Here is a 21,713-nt window from a genome sequence, read left to right as displayed (position 1 = left end):
ATGTTCCAGATGCTTTAGACTATGGGCCAATTCAGTGGAATGCCTACTGAAGATCCTCATCTTCACTCAAGACTATTTATGGAAGTGAGCGATTCTTTCAAGTTAGCCGGAGTGCCCGAAGATGCATTACGACTGAAGCTATTCCCATAATTGCTAAGGGACAGAGCTCATGCCTGGTTGAATTCATTACCACCGAACTCCATTTCTATATGGCAAGAGTTAGCCGAGAGATTCCTCATGAAGTATTTCCCGCCGAGTAAGAATGCCAAGTTGAGGAATGAGATCACTTCCTTCCAACAAATGGATGATGAGTCCCTGTATGAGGCATGGGAAAGGTACAAAAATTTATTATGAAAGTGCCCTCATCATGGAATTCCACATTGCATTCAACTTGAGACATTCTATAATGGTCCCAATGCTCACACGAGAATGGTAGTTGAGGCCTCTGCTAACGGTGCTCTCCTTTCTAAGTCTTATAATGAGGCTTATGAAATTATTGAGAGGATTGCCAGCAACAATTATCAATGGCCAACCAATCGAGCAGCGTCAGGAAGACGAGTCGATGGAATACATGAAGTGGATGCTCTCACTTCACTCACATCTTAGGTATCTTCAATATCCTCAATGCTTAAGAATCTTACCACTAATGGGCCTAACAGTTTTGCTGCCCAACCACCTAACCAATTTGAGAATATAGCCTGTGTGTCTTGTGGGGAAGGACATTTGTTTGAAGAATGTCCATCGAACCCCGAATCCGTATATTACATGGGTAACCAAAATCAAAATCGAGGGAGGCAAGGACTGTAATCTAACTTTTATAACTCATCGTGGCGAAATCACACAAATTTTTCCTGGAGTAACCAAGGGGCTGGAACCAGTAACACTTACGCCCAACCTAAACCAACTCAAACGCCTAGTTCCCCCAACAAGTTCAGAAACCAACCCAAGTAGAACCATCCAATAGCTTAAAGAATTTATTGAAGGTATACATGGCGAAAAACGATGCCACTCTAAGTAATTTGGAGAATCAAGTAGGCCAGCTTGCTACTGAACTCAGGAACCGACCACAAGGTGCTCTACCTAGTGACACGAAAAATCTAAGAAATCTGGGGAAGGAACATTGCAAAGCGTTGACATTGAGGAGCGGAAAGACAGTATAGCCAAACATTGTTGAACTTGAAAAGGAGCCAGCTGACGCTCAAGATTCAAAAGAAGTTCAACCAAGTGTTGAAATTTCAGTTTCACCAGAACCAGAATCTGCAAAACTCGACAAAGTAACCTAAGAACCAGCTAATTCTGATAAACTAACAATGTCGTTAGATGCAGAATTGCCGCTAAAGATGAATCAACCAGAATCAGTCCCAGTGATGATACCACCACCACCCTACCCTCAAAGACTTTAGAAACAGAAGCAGGAGATTCAATTCAAGAAGTTCCTTGACGTACTCAAGCAATTTCACATCAGCATCCCATTGGTTGAAGCACTTGAGCAAATGCTGAACTACGTCAAGTTCATGAAAGATATCTTGTCTAAGAAACGAAGACTTGGAGAATTTGAGACGGTAGCTCTGACGAAGGAATGCAGTGCATATCTTCAAGACAAACTACCCCCAAAATTGAAGGATCCTGGATGTCTTACCATACCGTGCAACATTGGAGCAACATATTGTGGTAAGGCATTATGTGACTTAGGTGCAAGTATCAACTTGATGCCTATGTCAATATTTAGGAAGTTGGGGATAGGAGAAGTTAGACCAGCTACAGTCACGCTTCAACTAGATCCTTAGCACATCCAGAAGGAAAAATCGAGGACGTATTGGTACGTGTAGATAAGTTTTAAATAAATTTTGTCTAGGAGATTGGAACTTAAGCGGGACCAATTGTGACCACTCCAATCTTTCCTGGGAATTTATTTTGACATAATTCTCTAAGACATTATCCCCTAAATGGAAAAATAAATTTTTAGTTTCAAATAAAAGGGTCAATTTTGATCCAAGTTTTAATTTGCAACTCAATTTTAAATTTTCATTAAGTCTAGGGACTTAATTGAATTATTTTTAAAATTTAGTCGCTCTTTTCGTAAATAAAAAAACTAGGTGCCTTTCTTTGTGAATATTTTCAAAAAGCATCTAGAATAAATATCTTTAATACTATTAATAATTTGATAAACTTTAATATATAATTATATTATTTATAATTTATATATTAATTTTTATCAACTTAGCTTAGAATTAGGATTAATTAGGAATTTTTTATTTCTGCACAATAAAATAAGATATGGGAATCAAAAGTAAATATGGACAAGTAGTAAAGCCTAATGTGTGGCAATTGGTATATACATGTCTAGGATTGGATCTAGGAAGAGCTTGGTACTTAAGCAGTCAAATTGACTCATCTCCTCTTTTTTGGAATCTTACCTGGTGTATAGTATCTATTCACTTTAAACTATGAGGACATTGTTCATTTTAAGTTGGGGGGACCGAAAATTGAAATTATTTCCACTCAAAATAAAATTTTTCTTTTAATTATGAATATGATATATTTTTGTTCAATAAATTTGAATTTTGTTAAGTATGCTAAATTTAAGTATGAATAAAGTTTGATTATTTCAATAAATTGTTATGTTAGCTTAATAATGACATGAAATGTATTTCTAATAAAGCATGCAAATCATACCATAAAATTTTAGTTATTTAGGAAAGTTAGGCATGAAAGTTTAAGTCTTTAGAATTTACTTAGTAGTTTCTTGAAGCGAAATCCTAGGAAGCATGGAACGTTGAAATTAATTTAGGCAACTGTTGTTTAGACCATGTGAGCCTTTCAAGTCAACCATGATGAAATTTTTCTCCTTTGAAACCCAACTTTGAGACTTTATGGCCTAATTTTATTTGAACCCTTACAAAGTTAGCCATCACTTTTCTTAATTATCTTAAAAATGTCCCAAACACTAGACCCAGTACTATTCAGAGTATTCTTTGAAAATAAGTTTGAGGGAGTTGCAAAGAAGTATGAAATGCTCTAAAAATTGTAGTACATGAAGTGAAATACTCGAAAAAAAAGCATATGTACTTAAGTAAATTGCACTAAAAAGCATGTGAAAAGGAAAGAAAAGTTGATGTACTGAAGGTAATTATTTCGAAAGGTCCAATATAAGCTGAGTTTAGGGTTTTTTTTAAACCTAAAATTATCTATCTTTTACCTAACCCTAAGCCTAGCCACGTTACAACCTGTTAAAGACCTATTGATTCAAATTTCCAATGTTACCTACATTAGTGGAGAGAAATTGCTCTATTCAACATATGAAGACATCAGTTAAGCTTATTGATTGCAATTTAATTTTGAATAAGGGATTAAAATCAAATTGGTAGGGATTAACATGTCTTTACTAAGAAACATTTAGTCTAATTTTTCTATTGTATTAATTGTTGAGATTAATTTGAATGATATATATACTTAAGTAGCATAATTATCAAATTTCTTATTTTTGAGCATAAGTATATTGATTTCATGATTTTGGGAAGAATGTTTTCTAAACAAGTTTTTCAAAAAGTGTTTTCTAGAAAATTCTTTTCAAATTTGTGCATTACTCGGGACGAGCAATGAATTAAGTTTAGGGGTGTTGAAACACGAAAATTTATGTGTTTTTACATGCCCTTTCTAACTTAAAATCATGCTATTTCGATTAAATTCTTGTCGAAAAATAATTAAATATTACGAAATAATTAAATTACGTTAAAAATATGAACATGATGAATTTTAATTAATTTTATAGTTAATTTTGATTAATTTTGACTATTTTCGACAGATTCGCACAAAGGAAAAAAATTGGCTCGGCAGACAATGCTTGAAGAATAAAACCGAGAAGCAATTTGAAGCATTGAGGCAAATTTCCCTAAGATGGTCCAAAAATGTGTGTTAATTCATAATATAATTAATTTTAATTTATTCTCAATTTAATTTGGGCTAAATAAATTATTATTAATTAATTATGGAAAAAAAGGGTCCAGTTGAACCGCATTTGTTGAACCGAATCTAGTGAACCGAACCAGCCACCAATTGGGTTGCCTAGAACCATCCATATGCTGACCCAAATCAGCATTTTAGCTTACTAAATAAGCTTACAAAGAAGCCCTTGAAAAACTTTCAACCTTGCATTCAAACCCCTCCAAAAAATGTGGCTTTATGGATTCGCCCCAGGCTATTTTTAGTAAAGTTGAATCTCTCAACTTTGCCATGCGTGTGGCCAGCCAAGGGAGGTCTTGTTGGCTGATGGAATTTGCTATTTTTAGCAGCCACAATCAACTATAAAAGTCACCCCTTGCTGATCATTCAAATCATCCTTCACACTCTCATTCTCTTTTCCCCTCTCTCATTTTCTCTCAACTTTTCCTTCCTATTTTTTCTTTTGTTCAAGTGCCGATTTCTTCTCTTGGGAAGGAGGTCATCATCAGCCATTGTTGAGCAGCAATTAAAGTGTTCATAAGCCACCTTGATAGCTGAGGACAATAAAGAACAGAGAAATCAGTCAAGCTACAGAGAAACACTGGATTTGCTTCTTGTTCCCTATCTCTTTAAATTTTATTGTTGTTTTGACAAACATGTTTATGAATATTTATGCTATTGAAATGGTTATTTTAATAAATCTAGCTTGAATTTAATCCGTGTAGGGTTGATTATATTTTGCCTGCTTGAATTATTGAAATTGTGTTTGTGCTGTTATAGGCCTCGGTAAGATGCTTGATTAAGTAAAATCATGCCTAAGTTATTGTTGCAATATTAATTGTTAGATAACTAATGAATTAATTATTAAATCGTATTGAAATTTTAATTAATTGACACAATACTTAATTAGTGCATGTTTATTCTTCTAATCTAGCTGAAGTTAATTTAGCATTGTATTTGGTGATACATATGCCTTGCATAACTTGCAAGATTATTGTGATTAAACTGTTTCAAGGTAGAAATACTTTGTTACCTCACTTGCTCTTTTAGATGCTTGTGAAGATTGATTAATCGCTTGGATTGACATTGGAAAATGTTCAAGAGATTGATTAATTTAATAAGTATGTATGAGCAGTAGTTAGCAAATTACCGAGTTTCCGTGAATTTGTTCATAGCAGTATAAACATAAATTTAATAATTCTAAGTTAAAGGAATGTAATTAATCCAACACAAATTATATCATCTTGATTAAACCTTATTTGAAATCGTGCATTGGAACCTTTTTTATTTTTATTTTTTTACTTAGTTTTTAACCCATAGTTTTTAATCATCTTTAAACCAAAATATTTTCCATCACCAAAGTGTTTTAACATTAATTTCAAAAAAAATTCCTTTTTACAGTCCCTGTCGGTACGATAACTCGACATTTACTTATCACTTTATTACTTGTTGCGATTGTGTACACTTGCACATTTTCGTCATTCTAGTGACCCTATAGGCTCTTGTACCGTTAGTAGTAATACTCAAACGTTTCTAAACAAATATCTAAACTGGATACAAGTCATGGAATAGACACACTTGTATAGTCCAATCTCATATTTCTTGATATTTTGAGTAGACTACAATAAACAAATAAGTGTGATATCTCATATCAAGTTATTCGAGCATGGCCATGCATTTCTAATCTCACTCTATCAAGAGGCTAAAGATATTGCTCCCATTATGTAGGATGGATAAATCCTATCTTGATCAACCATATCCCTCTACATAGATTGAGACATACCCAACATTAGTCTTTATAGTATACCTATTATGGTACACGTTTGACTGTGTCAAATATACAACTCACTATGTTGGGACAATGATGATCTCAAGTCTGAGGATCATATACATAATTATTGCTATGAGTAATGTTGTGACTATTACATAATAATCCAAGAACCATACTCATAGCAGGTCAGTCCAGTATGTTGTTCTCTAACACATACTCATGTATCGATTTTGACGTCCCTATGTCAATGACAACACTTTTTCATCAATCAACTACACATTAGTCTCAATGCATTATCATTGTCTAAGCATATAATAATACTTGACTAAAAACCTTTTAAAAATAATCATATTATTCTCAGGACTTCATTAAACCAATTTATTTGCAGACATAGAAAAGAAAATTGAAATACCAATAGCAATGTCTTATATTAACAAACAAGATAAAATGAGTATGTGATTACAATTATCTCATGAATGGTCTTTGCGCATACTCTAACAAGTTGCAATATAATTATAGTAATTAAGCCTCCTCTGGTTAGGGTAATCAGATATTGTCCCTATTAGATTTGTATTTATATTTGCTTTTATAGGTGTAAACCATTAATGAAGATATTTTTAAAGGAGTGTGACACGTAAGAACATGGATCTTTTCTGTAAATATATATTAGTCAATTGGGCTGGAGAGTGGGACGTTTTATCTTCTGCTTTCATTTGAAAATGCTTCTGTGGCTTTTATTTGGAAGCCATATAGGGTTTGCTATCCTTGGGCTAAAACTAAAGATCGAATCTAAGGTAGAAGATTCCTTTATATTTTGTGATTGGAAGTTAAATGGTTGGATTTGGTGTGTCACTGTTTTAGGTGGGGATCAAGTAAGTTTCTTCACCGACCCTTGTATATATCTTGTTCATACTGAAATATTTCTATATGAAATTGATGGTATGTGTGTTGGGTATGAAGCCTGGTGATTCTAAATTTGTAACAAAATGAGTATTGAGCTAAGATTAAGTTAAGGAATAAGTGGTCTGGTTGAATGTGAGTTCTCTTATATGGGTTCATCTTTTGGATAAGTTATTAATAATCTAAGTTTTGGAAATAATGGATGAGTGCATGAATGATCGTTAAGGATAGTAAGAACATTTGATAAAGAATTTGATGAGTCTAGTATGTGATGCAATGTGCATGAGTGTTGTGACATTTAATCATGACTATGTATGTGTTCGTTCAGAATGTATACTATGAAATGTGAACTATGGGTATAGATGATTAATTAATGAAAAAAACTTAAGTATTGATTAGACGAGTAAAACACTAGAGAATGTAAGAATAAAGTTATTATGTGTAAAAATTTATGAATGAAAAGTGGAATGATGAGTATGCAAGTAAGGTCTGATAAAAAAGGGGTATAACTTAGACTTGTAATTTGATGAAAGTTTAGACGAGCCCAAGTGCATGGATATTTGCGATGATGAATTACATCTATATTTTTTTTTGCGTATGATATGTTTTTCTAACAATGGATCTTAAATTTAAAATAGGGTTATATGAGTGTGTCTAGAAATATGCAATAAGATGTGAAAAGTTTGGGTGTCTGTATAAATTAAGTGTTCAGTCTTGAACAGTTTCATTATATGATGGGTTTGTCAAGTGGGTCCTTAATCTGACTCTTGCATGTGTGTTATGCATTCTAGAAAAATCGATGAAAAGAGCTAAAACCATGAGTGTGCACCCCAAACCCAGCCGAAACGGGTCGACCCGAATCCGAAGCGACACATTGGCCACCGAAGTGACTCTCCAGCTGAAAACCACCCCAAAACACACCCCAACCTTATAACACCTCAATACTAATAACTGCCTAATCTTATTATGAAAGCGATTTGTGAACCATTTTAAAACTATTTTTAAGGATTTAACCCTAAGGGTATTTTAGCCATTTTACCACATAAAACTAAACAATCCCGATTTTAATTATAAATGATTACTAACTTCCTTTTAATAAATTTTGGGAAACCCCTAAAATTCATTTAAATTAACCATTTCTCCTTAATCCATTTACTAATTAAGGCTATATTAGCTAAGTTTTATTTCTTTAATCATATATGTACAATTTTAATTAATCTAATAACAACTAATAAACAACATGTATTCATAATTTAAATATTCAAAATCATGTTTAACAAATAATAATTAAATCATACAATGGACTTACCTTAGCCACAAAGCTATCCAGTCCTTGACAAGCTACAATTAAAATGTATTAGTGAAAAATTCATGCTTCAATCACCATGTTTTCAATCAACATGATATCACTTAGCAACATACCATAATCCACACAACATTTAACCATAAAATCAATCATTAAAAAAAACAAGTATAACATCTCAAAATTAGAATCCAAATAAAAGTCTCAAATATCCATTACAAGTATATCAAATTATCCCAATTGAGTGCCACAATGCCCTCTATTGTTTCTAAAGAAGAGTCCTTAATCTATACCACCAAAATAGCCTTCAACCTAGACCAACCTTGCCCTTGCTCCTCAACTCCCCAAAGCCCAAAAGAAAACTCTACAGAAAGCTGTGAGGGTGTGAGCTGAAAAAGCTCAGTGAGTGGCCATAAATTCATTAAGTAAATCACACCAAAAACATACTTAAACCAAGGCAAATCATGTATCAAATTTCGAGTATATGAATCATAGTTTCAATTATATTTTCATGCTCAATTATAACATTCAATTGACTGAAATTTCCAACAACAATGCAACATCATAACATCATAAGTCCATATGTTATTCCACGAGTAAAAATAACATTCATTATGGAATATGGAAACATAATTTAATTAACAAACACACACTTATATTGGCAAATGACATCCATGGAAAAATATAAACATGTGATCATGCATTGGATAAATGGATCTTTGATCTCCCAAATATCGAATAAAATACTCTGGTTGAGTGGGGCGTAGCCACACACTCCCTTATATTGCCTCGAAATCGTAAATAATTGAATGGAGAAAAAGGCTCAACACTCTCTTTTCCACTCCAACAAAATCAATACTCCTAGAGCCATATGTTCACAAATAACACATATAGTGGTGAGTACTCACTAATCTTATGGCATGCCATCTATATCCAATGGATCCACCATGCAATGTTGCCAATATAACCAATCATACAGGGCATAAGAAATGATATTTAAACACTTAATTCATGATATAAGAATTCAATTTAAATCATGTCACTTAGCAATTTTAGTACCAACATAGATAAGCACAATATGTGTCTTTGTCAATGTATCTAAAACCAATCATAAAACCATCATCAAGTGCTCTAATATACAGTAATCCATGCTCCGATTATTATTCAATAGAATCCAAATCAATCATATCAAACACACAATTCACAATTTCCATAAATTATTTACAAATATGCTTATATAAAATTAAAATTAATTTTAATAATCTAAACCATTTGAGATACAATTGAATCATTAGAAACACAATTCAAAACCTCAATTTATAATGTAAATAGGCATGTTTACCAATTGCCTTTAAAAACCACCCACCTTCACACTTTTCTTCTCAATCCAAAGTGTATCAAGCAGCTGTGTTTGGGCCTTGATTTTGATTAATAATGGCCTCTCCTCACTGAAGAGCTTAAACAGAGATAAAATACATGTTCCAAGTTATCATTAACTATAAGAAAATAAAAAAAATCATGAATTACATGGATCTAAAACGCCTCTCCAATCTACCTTACCAAAAACTCACGATATAGCCGAAACACAAATTTTAGCCCTTAAATGACCTTCTCTGCACCAAAAGCCATTTCTAAACATCATTTTTGATCTATAAACATGAAACATAAGCATCAATTTCATCAAACAAACCGTTTCTTAATTTTTTAGAAAATCAACTCATGTTCTTAGTTAAAAATGGATTTGTCAAAATTGATCAATCAAACGGGTTTAATCTTTTGTTTTCTGATAAAAAAAATCTTAATAAACATGATTTGAGCTTAGATATCCATTTAAACTTGGATTCCAACTCAAAACCATGAATTCACCATTAATGAATTTCATGTTCAAGAGAGAAGAGATCAAGATTTGAAAACCATTTTAATCGATTTAAATAAAAATAATTATTAAAAACAACTTTAAAATGAATCTAGAGTTCATAAATTACCTTTAATCGATCTAGAATCATCAATATTAAAGATTGGATCAAGATCTTTGAAGAACTTGGATGAATTTTTCCCAACTTTGAAAATATTTTCTGGAGAATTTTGAGAGAATTTGGAGAAAATAAAAGATGAGATATAATCTTTGATATGTAGACTTCAAAAAGAAAAAAGAAAAATGAGAGAAAATGCTTAGAAATCGGGTGAAAATTGTGTGTAAAGTGAGGGGGTTGTAGTGTTTTTGATCTAAAGAACCCCCATCTGATTTTCAAAAATTGGGGAAATTGCCATCAGGCCACTCCCACAATTCCCTTGTTTTACAAAGTAATCATTTCCCTCCAAAATTTCTAAAATATGGGTAATTTGCAATAATACCACTCAAACATTTCCCTTGTTTTGCAAAATGGTCCTATGTAATTAATATTTTAAATTCTCTCAATTAAACCCCTATTTTAATTTTTTTCAATTCTAATTTGACCAAAAATATTTATTTTACCCAAAAATTATTTAAAACTATAAAAATAGTTTTTTTAATATTTAATACATGTCCCGAATTTTTTAAATAAAATTAAGCTAACTAAACTAAGAGAAAAATTACTAATAACCCCAATTAACTCCTAATTTTCACTCGAAACTCGGTAAACTTACCCAAAGCTACTAGACTTACTTTTAGGGCCTTACAACTCTCCCCCTCTTAAAAGCAATTTCATCCTCGAAATTTACCTGAATCGAACAAATACAGATACTAACATCTCATGATATCTTGCAACTCCCAAGTGACTTCCTCAGTCTTGTGGTTGTGCCACAAAACTTTCACCAGTGGAACTGTCTTACTACGTAGCACCTTGACCTCACGATCTAAGATTGCAACCGGTTCCTTTTCAAGCGAAAGGTCAGATCGAACCTTAATCTCCTTAACAGGAACAACATGGGAAGGATCTGATCTATTCCTCCGAAGCATGGAAACATAGAAGACATTGTGAATGCGCTCAAGCTCAAGCAGCAACAGAAGATGATAAGCAACCGGTCCAATCTGCTCAATCACCTCGTAAGGGCCAATGAACCTCGGAATAAGCTTACCTTTCCCTCCAAACCTCAAAACCTTCTTCTAAGGCAAGACCTTCAGAAACACCTTATCACTAACCTGATACTCAATATCTCGACGTCTCAAGTCAGCATAAGATTTCTATCTGTCTGAAGTAGCCATCAACTGTTCACAGATGATAAGCTTCCTACCATATCTCGTGGACCAAATCTGGACCCAAATTCCTCTTCTTCTGCATGCCAGACCAACATTGTGGAGTCCTACACTTCCTACCATAAAATGCCTCAAACGGAGCCATCTGAATACTCCTCTGATAACTGTTATTGTACGCGAACTCAGCCAACAGAAAATGTTGCTCCCAACTACCACCAAAATCAATAGCACAGTTTCGAAGCATATCCTCAAGAATCTGGATCACCCTCTTAGGCTGTCCATTTGACTGCGAATGATACGCTGTAATGAAGTGAAGCTTTGAACCCAAAGCCCCATGCAATGTCTTCTAGAACCTCAACGTGAATTGTGGATCTCTGTTCGATATGATAGAAACTAAAACTCCATGCAATTTGATAATCTCCATCATGTAAAGCTCAACCTGTAATAGCCCGTTTTTAGTGAAATTAGAATAGTGGTTTTGGGACCACAAATCCAACGAGTACATTATTATTTTATTATTTTAATGTCAATGGAATGTTAGTAAGGTAGTATAAAAATTTCGTTAAGAAATTTTGACGCTTGCATGCTTAATTAAGTGCAAAGGACTAAATCATAAAAGAAACAAAAGTGGAGTTCTCTTAGTAAAAAGGGAAAATTGCTATGAAACTTTAATGTGAGACGACCTAGATGGTAATTAAACCATTTATATAGTTAGTGGACATTCATGGCAAGGTTTTATTAAAATTTTGAATGTTTTTAAAGGGTAAAATTGTGAAATAGTAAATAAATCATAATAAAACAAAAAAAAAATAAAAAAGAGATACCACCTTTATATCATCTTCTTCAATCGATTCTTTAAGGATGACATAGCTACGGTTCGGCATGGCTAACCTTCATGCATAGTAGGTTTTTCAAGCCCGTTTTTAATGATTTTTATGTTTTTGGGATCGTTGTAGCTTAACCTAGCTAACCTGGAGATCAATTTGCAAAAATGTTAAAGATATAAGGTTTTTCCATGAATGTTCTTACATAATTCTTTATGTTTAATGAAATATTATGAGTCCTTGTTGATAAATAAACTAGTTCTGTAAAATGATTTTTGATGAAAATGGCATTTAGGGACTTATTTGTAAAAATGATAATAGTTCATGGTGGAATTGAGAAATCATAGTTTTTATGAATCGATATAGGTCCCTAGTGAATTTGGCTAGCATGAGATGAGGATTAAAATGCTTAAATTTCAATTTATGAACTTAAGGACTAAATTGTAAAAGTTAAAATGTTAAGGGCAAAATAATAATTTTGTAAACATATGAAATATGGACTGAATTGAATAATAGAAGAATTAAATGTATTGAATTTGTCTATTTAGATCAAGATAGACCATGTACGGACCTAGATCAAGGAAAAGCTAAAGTATCGAATTAGTTGATCTTGTTTCTACATCTTTGACATCGAAGTAAGTGAATAATGTTATGTATTGAAATGGTAAGTTATGCTCATGTACAAATAGTTTACCCCATGTTAATTCAAGTGAATAATGTTTAAATGCACTAACATGTGTTGTTGATGGTACTTAGGCTTGTGCCAAGCTTGTGTTTGGATTATGTTATGCTTAATCTTAATGTTATGTATTGAAAATGGTAAGTTATGTTCATGTTTTTCGAACTTACTAAGCATTATGTGCTTATGTAGTTTTCTTTCCTATGTTTTATAGATGATCGGAAGCTTGACCAGTTTGGAAGCTCGTCGAAGATCTATCACACTATCCAGCGAATATATCGGTTGTTTTTTATGTTTTGGCCAAGTTTATAATGGCATATATAGGTGGACTTATGTTTGATATTAGTTGAAAGTTGATTGATGATTTTAACATGTATAAGTTGTCTTAGTACCATTTTGACGATGGTTTAATTGTGTCATTTTAGTGCTTGTGATGCATGAATGGTATTACTCAAATGGCAAGTTTATATTGAAATGGTATAGGTCAAGATATGGTATGTTTTGAGATGGAAATGAACTAGATGTTTATGAATGAAATGTGGTCAAGTATATATATGTTTAGGTAAATTTGTATGTTTACATTTGAGGTGTCTTGTATGGCATATTGGTTGAATGATCTTGGACTATTGAATTGGTCATTTAATGTTGGTTTTGGTCATGTTATGATGCCTTGATTATGTGCTCAAAATGCTTTTAGGTGGTTGCATGAGTTGGTATTGGAAATGGCTTGAAATTGGTCAATTTCATGTCCACACGGCCTAAGACACAGGCGTGTGACTCAGCCATGTGTGACACACGGCTAGGCGACATGCATACAAGTCAGGCTGTTACACGACCTTTTACACGGCCTGGCACACAAGCGTGTGACCCAACTCAGAGAGTTGCACAAGTAAGGACATGGGCTGGGACATGGCCATGTGTCCCTATTTCAATTTTTACACGGCTTGGCCACATGGACGCGTGACCCCTGGAAACACAAAAACTTACACATTTTTATATACCCTTTTTAACTTAAAATCATACAGTTTCGATAAAATTCTTGTCCAAAAAATAATTAATTTTTACAAAATAATTAAAGTGCACTTAAAATATGAACATGTTGAATTTTAGTTAATTTTATAATTAATTTTGATGATTTTGGCTATTTTCTACAAATTTTCACAAAGGGCGAAAAATGGCTCGGCAGACACTACTAGAAGCACAAAACCGAGAAGCAATTTAAAGTATCGAGGTGAACTAAATTTTAGCCTAAGAAGGTCCAAAATTATATGTATTAATTTATAATATAATTAATTTTAATTTATATCTAATTTAATTTGTGTTAATAAATTATTATTAATTAATTATGAAAAAATGGTCCAGTTGAACTGAAATTAGTGAACCGAACCGACCAAGAAATGGACAGCCCAAAAATCTTCCCAAGAGCTTACCCAAATCAGCTTATTAGCTGATTATTTAAGCTTGCAAAGAGGCCCTTTAAGACTTGTTCAAGTTGCATTCAAACCCCTCCATAATTGGTGGGTTTATAGATTTGCCCCAAGCCTAAATTAGCAAAGTTGAAACTATCAACCTTGCCACATGTGTGGCCGGCCAAGGGATGGCTCTTTGGATGATAATTTTAACTATTTTTAGAAACCCTCCTCAGCTATAAAAACCCCCTTAGGCTGGTCATTTTAAAACACACTTTAAGCATTCATATCTTTCCTCTCTTCTCTCCACATTCTCTCTTCTTTTCCATTCCAAAATCCCCTTGCTCTCTTGCCAATTTCTCCTCTTGGGAAAGGAGCATTCATCAGCTATTTGGAGCAGCAATTAAGTGTTCATAGTAGCCTTGGTCGACGAGGACAACAGAGAAGGAAAAACGGAGCAACTAGTCAAGCCACGAAAAAACACCAGATTTGATTCTTCTTCCTTATCTTTTTAATTTTTGTTGTTGTTATGCTGAACATATCTATGAATATTTATGTTGTTGGAATGGTCAATTTAATCAATTTATCTTAAATTTAATTCTTGTTAGGTTGATTGCATTTCGTTTGTTAAAGTTATTAAAATTGTGTTATGTTGTTATAGGCCTCGGTAAGATGCTTGATTAAGTAAAATCATGACTAAGTTATTCTTGCATTACAATTGTTAGGTAACTAATGAATTAATTATTTAAACGGATTGAAATTGTAATTAATGGACATAGTACTTAATCAGTGCATGTTTAATCAGCTAAGGTAGCTGAGGGTTAGGTTAGCAACGGTATCTGACGATACATTTGTCTTGCATAACTTGCAAGATTATTCTGATTAAACTGTTTCAAGGTAAGGATACTTTGTTACATCACATAGTCTTTTATGTGCTTATTAAATCGAGTTAATTGTTTGAATTGACATAGGGATATGTACAGGAGATTATTTCGATTTAATAAGTATGTATGTGAAATAACATATTTGCCTATTAAGATTTGTTTAATCGGTTGAATTTACATAAGGATATAGTCAAGATATCAACGGATATTTTGCTAGGTGTGTATGTTCATAGGTTAGCAAATTACCGAGTTACCGTAAACTTATTCATAACAATATAAACATGATGATACGATCCACCTTGGTGTTAAGTCGAGTCGTATTTGAGTTGCCCGATCGTCAACGAGGAAGTTTCGTTTGGTTTCGAAAATGGATGAATTTTGGTTAAGTATGGAATTGTATTTTGGAATAAGTTCAAGGTGGCTAATAGATGGATGGATTTTAGATGGAATACCTATGGATGGGTTCGGTTTAACAAAGAAGTAGGATAGAAAAAGTAAGTGATGGAGATGAATAATAGAACTTAAACAACAAGAAAGATTCGTTACTTAGCAAAGTGGGAACCAAAGGTATATTTAGATGGATGAACGCCACACAAAATGCAAGTCTAAAATTAAAAATATGCAAACTTATTAATTGAAATAAAAATATATTGAATTAAAAAAAAGTCCTTAAAAACATTGGCCCAATAATCAATTAGGCCTAAGAGATGTTTCATCTTGCACTTGGGCCCTTCAAGTTTAGGCCAATCCCGATGTCATCGAGATGTATCGAAACATGATGCTACCAGGTTCGCATCACATGAGTTTAATAATTCCAAGTTAAGAAATGTAATTAATCTAACACAATTATGTCATCTTGATTAAAATTGTATTTTGAAATCGTGCATTTGAGATTTATTTATTTAGTTCACTTGGTTTAAAATATTAGTTTTTAATCACCCTCTTCAAACAAAATATTTTTCTTCACCAAAGTGTTTTAAATAGCATTCGTAAATAATTCTTTTCACAGTCCCTGTGGGTACGATAACTCGACATTTACTTGTCACTTTATTACTTGTTGCGATTGTGTACACTTGCACATTTTTGTCGTTCCAACCCCTGCAGTCTAATTTTTCTAACCTTTTCTTAAACTTTCCAAAGTTTCCAATTTAGTCCCTGATTGTTTCTAAAGTATTTTTAAGGCCTCGAGGGCTCAATTAAGGGACGATATGTATGTGAATGAATGGATTATATCATGTTTATGTCAATATTTGAAATTATGTATAGTGTCAATTTGTATGGTAATGCTCTATAACCCTATTTTGACGACGGATATGGGTTAAGGGTGTTACACGACCAACTATTGAAAACTGAAAGTCGTACGCACAGGAAAGAAATGCACACACTTCGTAAACCGATCCACTATCACCCAAAATGAATCCTTCCGAGATGGAGTCAATGGCAAACCAGAAACAAAATCCAATATGATATGCTCCCATTTCCATTCTGGAATCCTAATCGACTGAAGTAACCCAGACAAACTTTGATGCTCAGCTTTAACCCTCTGGCAAACTAAACATCTACCAATAAAATCAGTTGTGTCCTTCTTCAACCCTGGCCACCAATATAAAACCCGAAGATTCTGATACATCTTGTTCTCACCGAGATGTATAGCATATGGACAACAGTGAGCCTCGGTAAGAATCATATGTCTCAGATCCCCATCCATTAGAAAACACATCCGGCCTCTGTAGCGAAGGACACCATCAACATTGAGACCAAAATCTCCAACAACACCCAACTCAACCTGATGGATACGACGCACCAAACTCTCGTCAAACGGCTGTCTTTCTCGAATTTGTTGTACAAGGGTTGGCTTCACCTAAAGTTGAGCCAACAAACCACCATCCTCGGAAACTGACAACTTTGCAAACATTATCCTCAAGTCAATCAAGGACTTCCGACTCAAGGCATCAGCAACAACATTCGCCTTTCTGTAATGCTGGGGTTTGTGCAAGTGTACACAGTCGTTATCAAGTAATAAGTAAGTATCAAGTTATCATCTCCACAGGGATTGTATTTGCGCTAAGTCACTTAAATTGTAAAATTATATTAACAATTTGGTAAAAAAAAAACACAATATAGTTGAGAAGTGGTGATTAAAATATATTAAACTAAATGCAATGATCCCTAATGCAAATTATTCTAAGTATGCAAACTATATGAATGAAATAGATTTTAGTAAAATTAAAAACAATTTTCAACAATTATAACATAAATAAACTAGGACAATTACTTTAATTAAACTCAATTTATTATGAACATGCTTAATAACATTTGGAAAAACATTCCATGGCAACTCGATCTTTCATGAGTTTGGAAACCACATTAGGTCCTTTCAGAACCCTTTACTCAGTAAATACGCATTTTACTGATCCTTATTTACTAAGGGTTTCTTAGCATTTGTATGAGGTAACAGGGACATGTTAGGTTTGAAACAATTTAATCATACAAATCTAAAAACTATGCAGATAACAGAGCTTGGTTAGAGTTGTTATGCAACGTACAATTCAATCAGGTTAGGATCTAAATTGAGCATGCACATTTCAATTATGCGTCCATTAGCCGTCGTCTGGTAGGATCGCTCAGCTAATTCAAGTGCATTTCATTCATGTATGAATGAAATATAGACTTGATTTTAATTGAAAACATGATCGATTGAGGCACAAACATTATAAGCATGAATCAAATAAATATTATTTAATCAAAATAATTATCCTAGCTTAAATAAATTCAGAGTGGCTGTCACCCAAGACCCTAACTGACGAGGCTCCTTCGCTTCTTTTCGTTGCTCCTTTGCTGATGGCTTTCCAAGGTGGCCAACCAAGGGTTCTTTAAGAGGCTTAATTGCTAAAATCCTTTTGCAAGGAAGATGAAGGGGAAAGATAGCTAAAAGAGTTTAGAGAATGATGAATGAGTGAGAGATGATGGGATGATTGAAAAACTCAGAAATGAGCTCTTATTTATAGGTGAGGCAAGGGAGCTAGTTTGCTAAAAATAAAAGTGTCCATCCTTTGAAACTTCCTCCAAGAGTGGTCGGCCATGAATTGAGGAAAGGTGGCTGATTTTTCCTTGATTTTTGGTCAATTTGAGTGCCACAACAACTCAGGACTAAGACTCAGTCATCAGCAAATCTTCGGGAAAATCTCTGATTTCTTCAACTCTTCAAGGACTTTGTATAATTAAACCAAAAAATATTTTATGACATCCATGTGCAGTCGAAAATTGGGTTGACTTGGTCCCCAATTTGGACGGTTTTACAATTAGAAGAAAACTCTCAGAGCTGTCCAAAAATAGTAGATAGTTTAGAGGACCAAATAATATAATTTAACCACTTTAATTAATCAATTTACTTAATTAATTAAAATTCAATTTATTAATGAAAGATTAAAAATGAATTATTAAATATAACTTTATATTTTATTATTTAATTTAATCATGCATGGCCCACATTATAGCTTAAAAATATAATATGCTCAAATTAATTTAAAATAAACCATTTTATGCATGAAAACTATATAATAAAGTATAAAATCACATTTTAATGATTTTTATGTCCTAATTTCATATTTTCGCATATTTCATTAATTTATTAAACAATTACTTGGTTTTAACAACAAATTTAAGTAAAAATGTGATGAATTATATAGGAAAAATCCTATATATTTTTCAGTTTACACTTTCCCGGATGTTACTCAATCACACAATCGTAGTCCTTCAATAGCTCAATCCAACGCCTCTGTCTCAAGTTCAACTCCTTTTGGGAAAGGAGATATGTAAGAATCTTGTGATTATTTTAAATCACACACCTCTCACCATACAAGTAATGACGTCAAATCTTGAGTGCAAAGACTATGACAACCAACTCTGGATCATGGGTCAGATAGTTACATTCATACGGTTTCAACTACCTCGATGCATAAGCAACTACCTTTCCCTCCTACACCAGCACACAACTCAATCCTATGTAAGAAGCATCACTGAAAATAGCATACTCCTTACCAAACTCTAGCTATGTTAATACAGGTGCTTTAGTCAGAACCGACTTCAGCTTTTCAAAACTCCTTTACCTCTCATTAGTCCACTCGAAGGCAGTATTCTTCTGAAGCAACTTCGTCAACCGAGCAGCAATACATGAAAGCTTCTCAACGAAATGACGATAATAACCAGCTAAGCCCAAGAAACTCCTGACCTCGAACATAAACCTCGACGGCTTCCAATCAAAGTTCACCTCAACCTTCTTTGAATCAACCCGATTACCCTCGACTGACACGACATGTCCAAGAAAAACCACTTCTCGAAGCTAGAACTCACACTTGCTCATCTTGGCATAAGTTGTTTCTCCCTTAAAATTTGAAGAACCACTCTCAAATGCTTGTCATGCTCATCCTCCGATTGAGAATACACCAATATATCATCTATAAAAACCACAACAAACTGATCCAGATAGGAATGGAATACACGGTTCATCATGTCCATAAATGCGGCAAATTCCTCAACCCGAATGGAATGACAAGAAACTCAAAATGCCCATAACAAATCCTAAATGTTATCTTCATAACAGCTACATTCTTCACCTTAAACTAATAATACCCATATCTTACATCAATCTTCGAGAAAACTGAAGCTTGGAACGATGAAAATGTGCAAGTGAACACAATTGCAACAAGTAATAAAGTGACAAGTAAATGTCGAGTTATCGTACCCACAGGGACTGTGTAAATAAATACTTATGAAATAAATAATTTAACAAGTTGGTGGTGAAATTTTGATAATGTGAAAAGAGGTTTAATTAAGATTAACAATGAAACTAAGTAAAATAAAGATAATAATTTCCAATGCACGATTTCAAAAATAAGTTTTAATCAATATGACATAAATGTGCTAAATCAATTGCATTCTTTAACTTAACATTATGTTCATGTTGTTACAAATTTAATCACGGCAACTCGACAATTTGCTAGCTTATGAACATACTCACCTACCAAAATCCATTTATCTCTTGACTATATCTCTATATCAATTCAACCAATTAAACAAATTTTAATAAGCAAATGTGTTAATGCACATACATACTTACGAAATTAAAATGATCTCTTGTACATATCTCAATGCCAATTCAAACAATCAATTCAATTTTCATAAGCATGTAAAAGATTAAGTGAGGTAACAATATATCTCTATATTGGAACAATTTGATCACAAAATCCTACAAGTTATGCAAGGCTAATGTCTTGTTTAATATCGTAACCTTCAGCTACCTTAGAAGATTAAACGTGCACTAATTAAATATTGTGTCCATTAACTACAATTTCAATCTGCTTAAATATTGTTACCTTACAATTTAAATGCGAGAATAACATAAACATGATTTTATTTAATTGAACAAATAACCAGGGCTTATAACAACACAAACATGATTTTTAATAAATTAAGTAATAGAACGCAATCAATCTAACATGAATTAAATTTAAGCCATTTTAATTAAATCAAAAGTAACAAAACAATGAGTATTCATCATAACAGAATCAAGAAAATAAAAGAGTAGGGAACTAGAAACAAATCCAGTTTCTCTCTGAAGTCACTAGCGCGCTTCTCTTCTTCTCTGCTCGTTCTGTCAATTCGAGTGTAACACCCATAACTCGTATCCGTCGCCTAATTAGGGTTACGAGACATTACCAAACAGTTTTAAATAAATAAATTTTTATACACTTATTTAAACATCTTGCATATAAACATTAAAACATATTCTATATTTGTCGAATTCAAAAATAATACAAGTACAGCTTATAAATTTAATCTTATAAATAACATCATGATATGGCATATACATATTTTAGTTATCACAATGCAATGCACAAAATGTTCGATCACATTTAATATTTAAATGCATAAATACAAAATTATATTATGTCAAATTTGCATTGTTTTACTTTAAATGCTAAATGCACATCTTGAACCATTTCTATTAAAACAAGGTTGAATTACTTATTAACTCAACCAAATTTAATTGATCTAGATGTATTCGAATATATATATCAAACAGTTGCTCAATTAAAATATGAAACATTATACTTAACATTATACTATAACCAAACCGAACATACATATTCAAACATCATCTTAGTCCAAAATGTCATAAACCACAAAGCCAAACTTTACTTATCAAATATATATATGCCAAAGCGCATATGCATACACATAATTATCTATATATAAATCACTTACAAAAGTTTTCATTTCATTACCTCATAATAAAACATTTCATATCCCATTTTATACATGTATACTTTCATATAAAATCCAACCTCACGAGTTTAACTTTTCATTAGCATATTCATGACCAAACTCAATTCTAAAACAATGCACACTTCCATCTATAATAATTTTATATATATATATATATATTCAGCTTATAACTAAATCAAACAACTGCACATAACATTCATTTATATGACATAATTCATATAATGCCAAACCACAACCAAAATATGCATAATCTTTAATTCAAACCAAACCGAGCCAGACAAGCTAACTAAGCCATATTCGCACAGCTTTAATACATATATACTTTCAAAATAAACAATTTCAAAGCTAGTCTATACATGCCATAGTCTCAAAAGAAATTTCAACTTAAGATACTGTTATTTGTCGATAGTGTGATAAGCTTTACTGATGGTCCCCGAGCATGTAACAACCTTAAAATCTATAAGACAAAAATAAGCAGACACAAACACATACAGTAAGCCATTGAGAGCTTAGTAAGTCAATAGCATAGATAAAA

The 21,713-nt window shown here is 32.9% G+C and overlaps 1 non-coding gene across 1 annotated transcript; it reads right to left on the bottom strand.

Annotated features, from left to right (window-relative positions):
• Positions 1 to 267: 267 nt before the first annotated feature.
• Positions 268 to 374, bottom strand: LOC128032344 (small nucleolar RNA R71). Its single transcript, XR_008188471.1, has one exon. It is a non-coding gene; the product is annotated as a small nucleolar RNA R71 (small nucleolar RNA).
• Between the last annotated feature and the right edge of the window lie 21,339 nt (positions 375 to 21,713).

Source organism: Gossypium raimondii, chromosome 8, assembly GCF_025698545.1.
Source record: "Gossypium raimondii isolate GPD5lz chromosome 8, ASM2569854v1, whole genome shotgun sequence".
Lineage (NCBI taxonomy): Eukaryota > Viridiplantae > Streptophyta > Magnoliopsida > Malvales > Malvaceae > Gossypium > Gossypium raimondii.
Note: the sequence above shows the minus strand (reverse complement) of the source record. Positions and strands in the feature narration are given on the sequence as shown.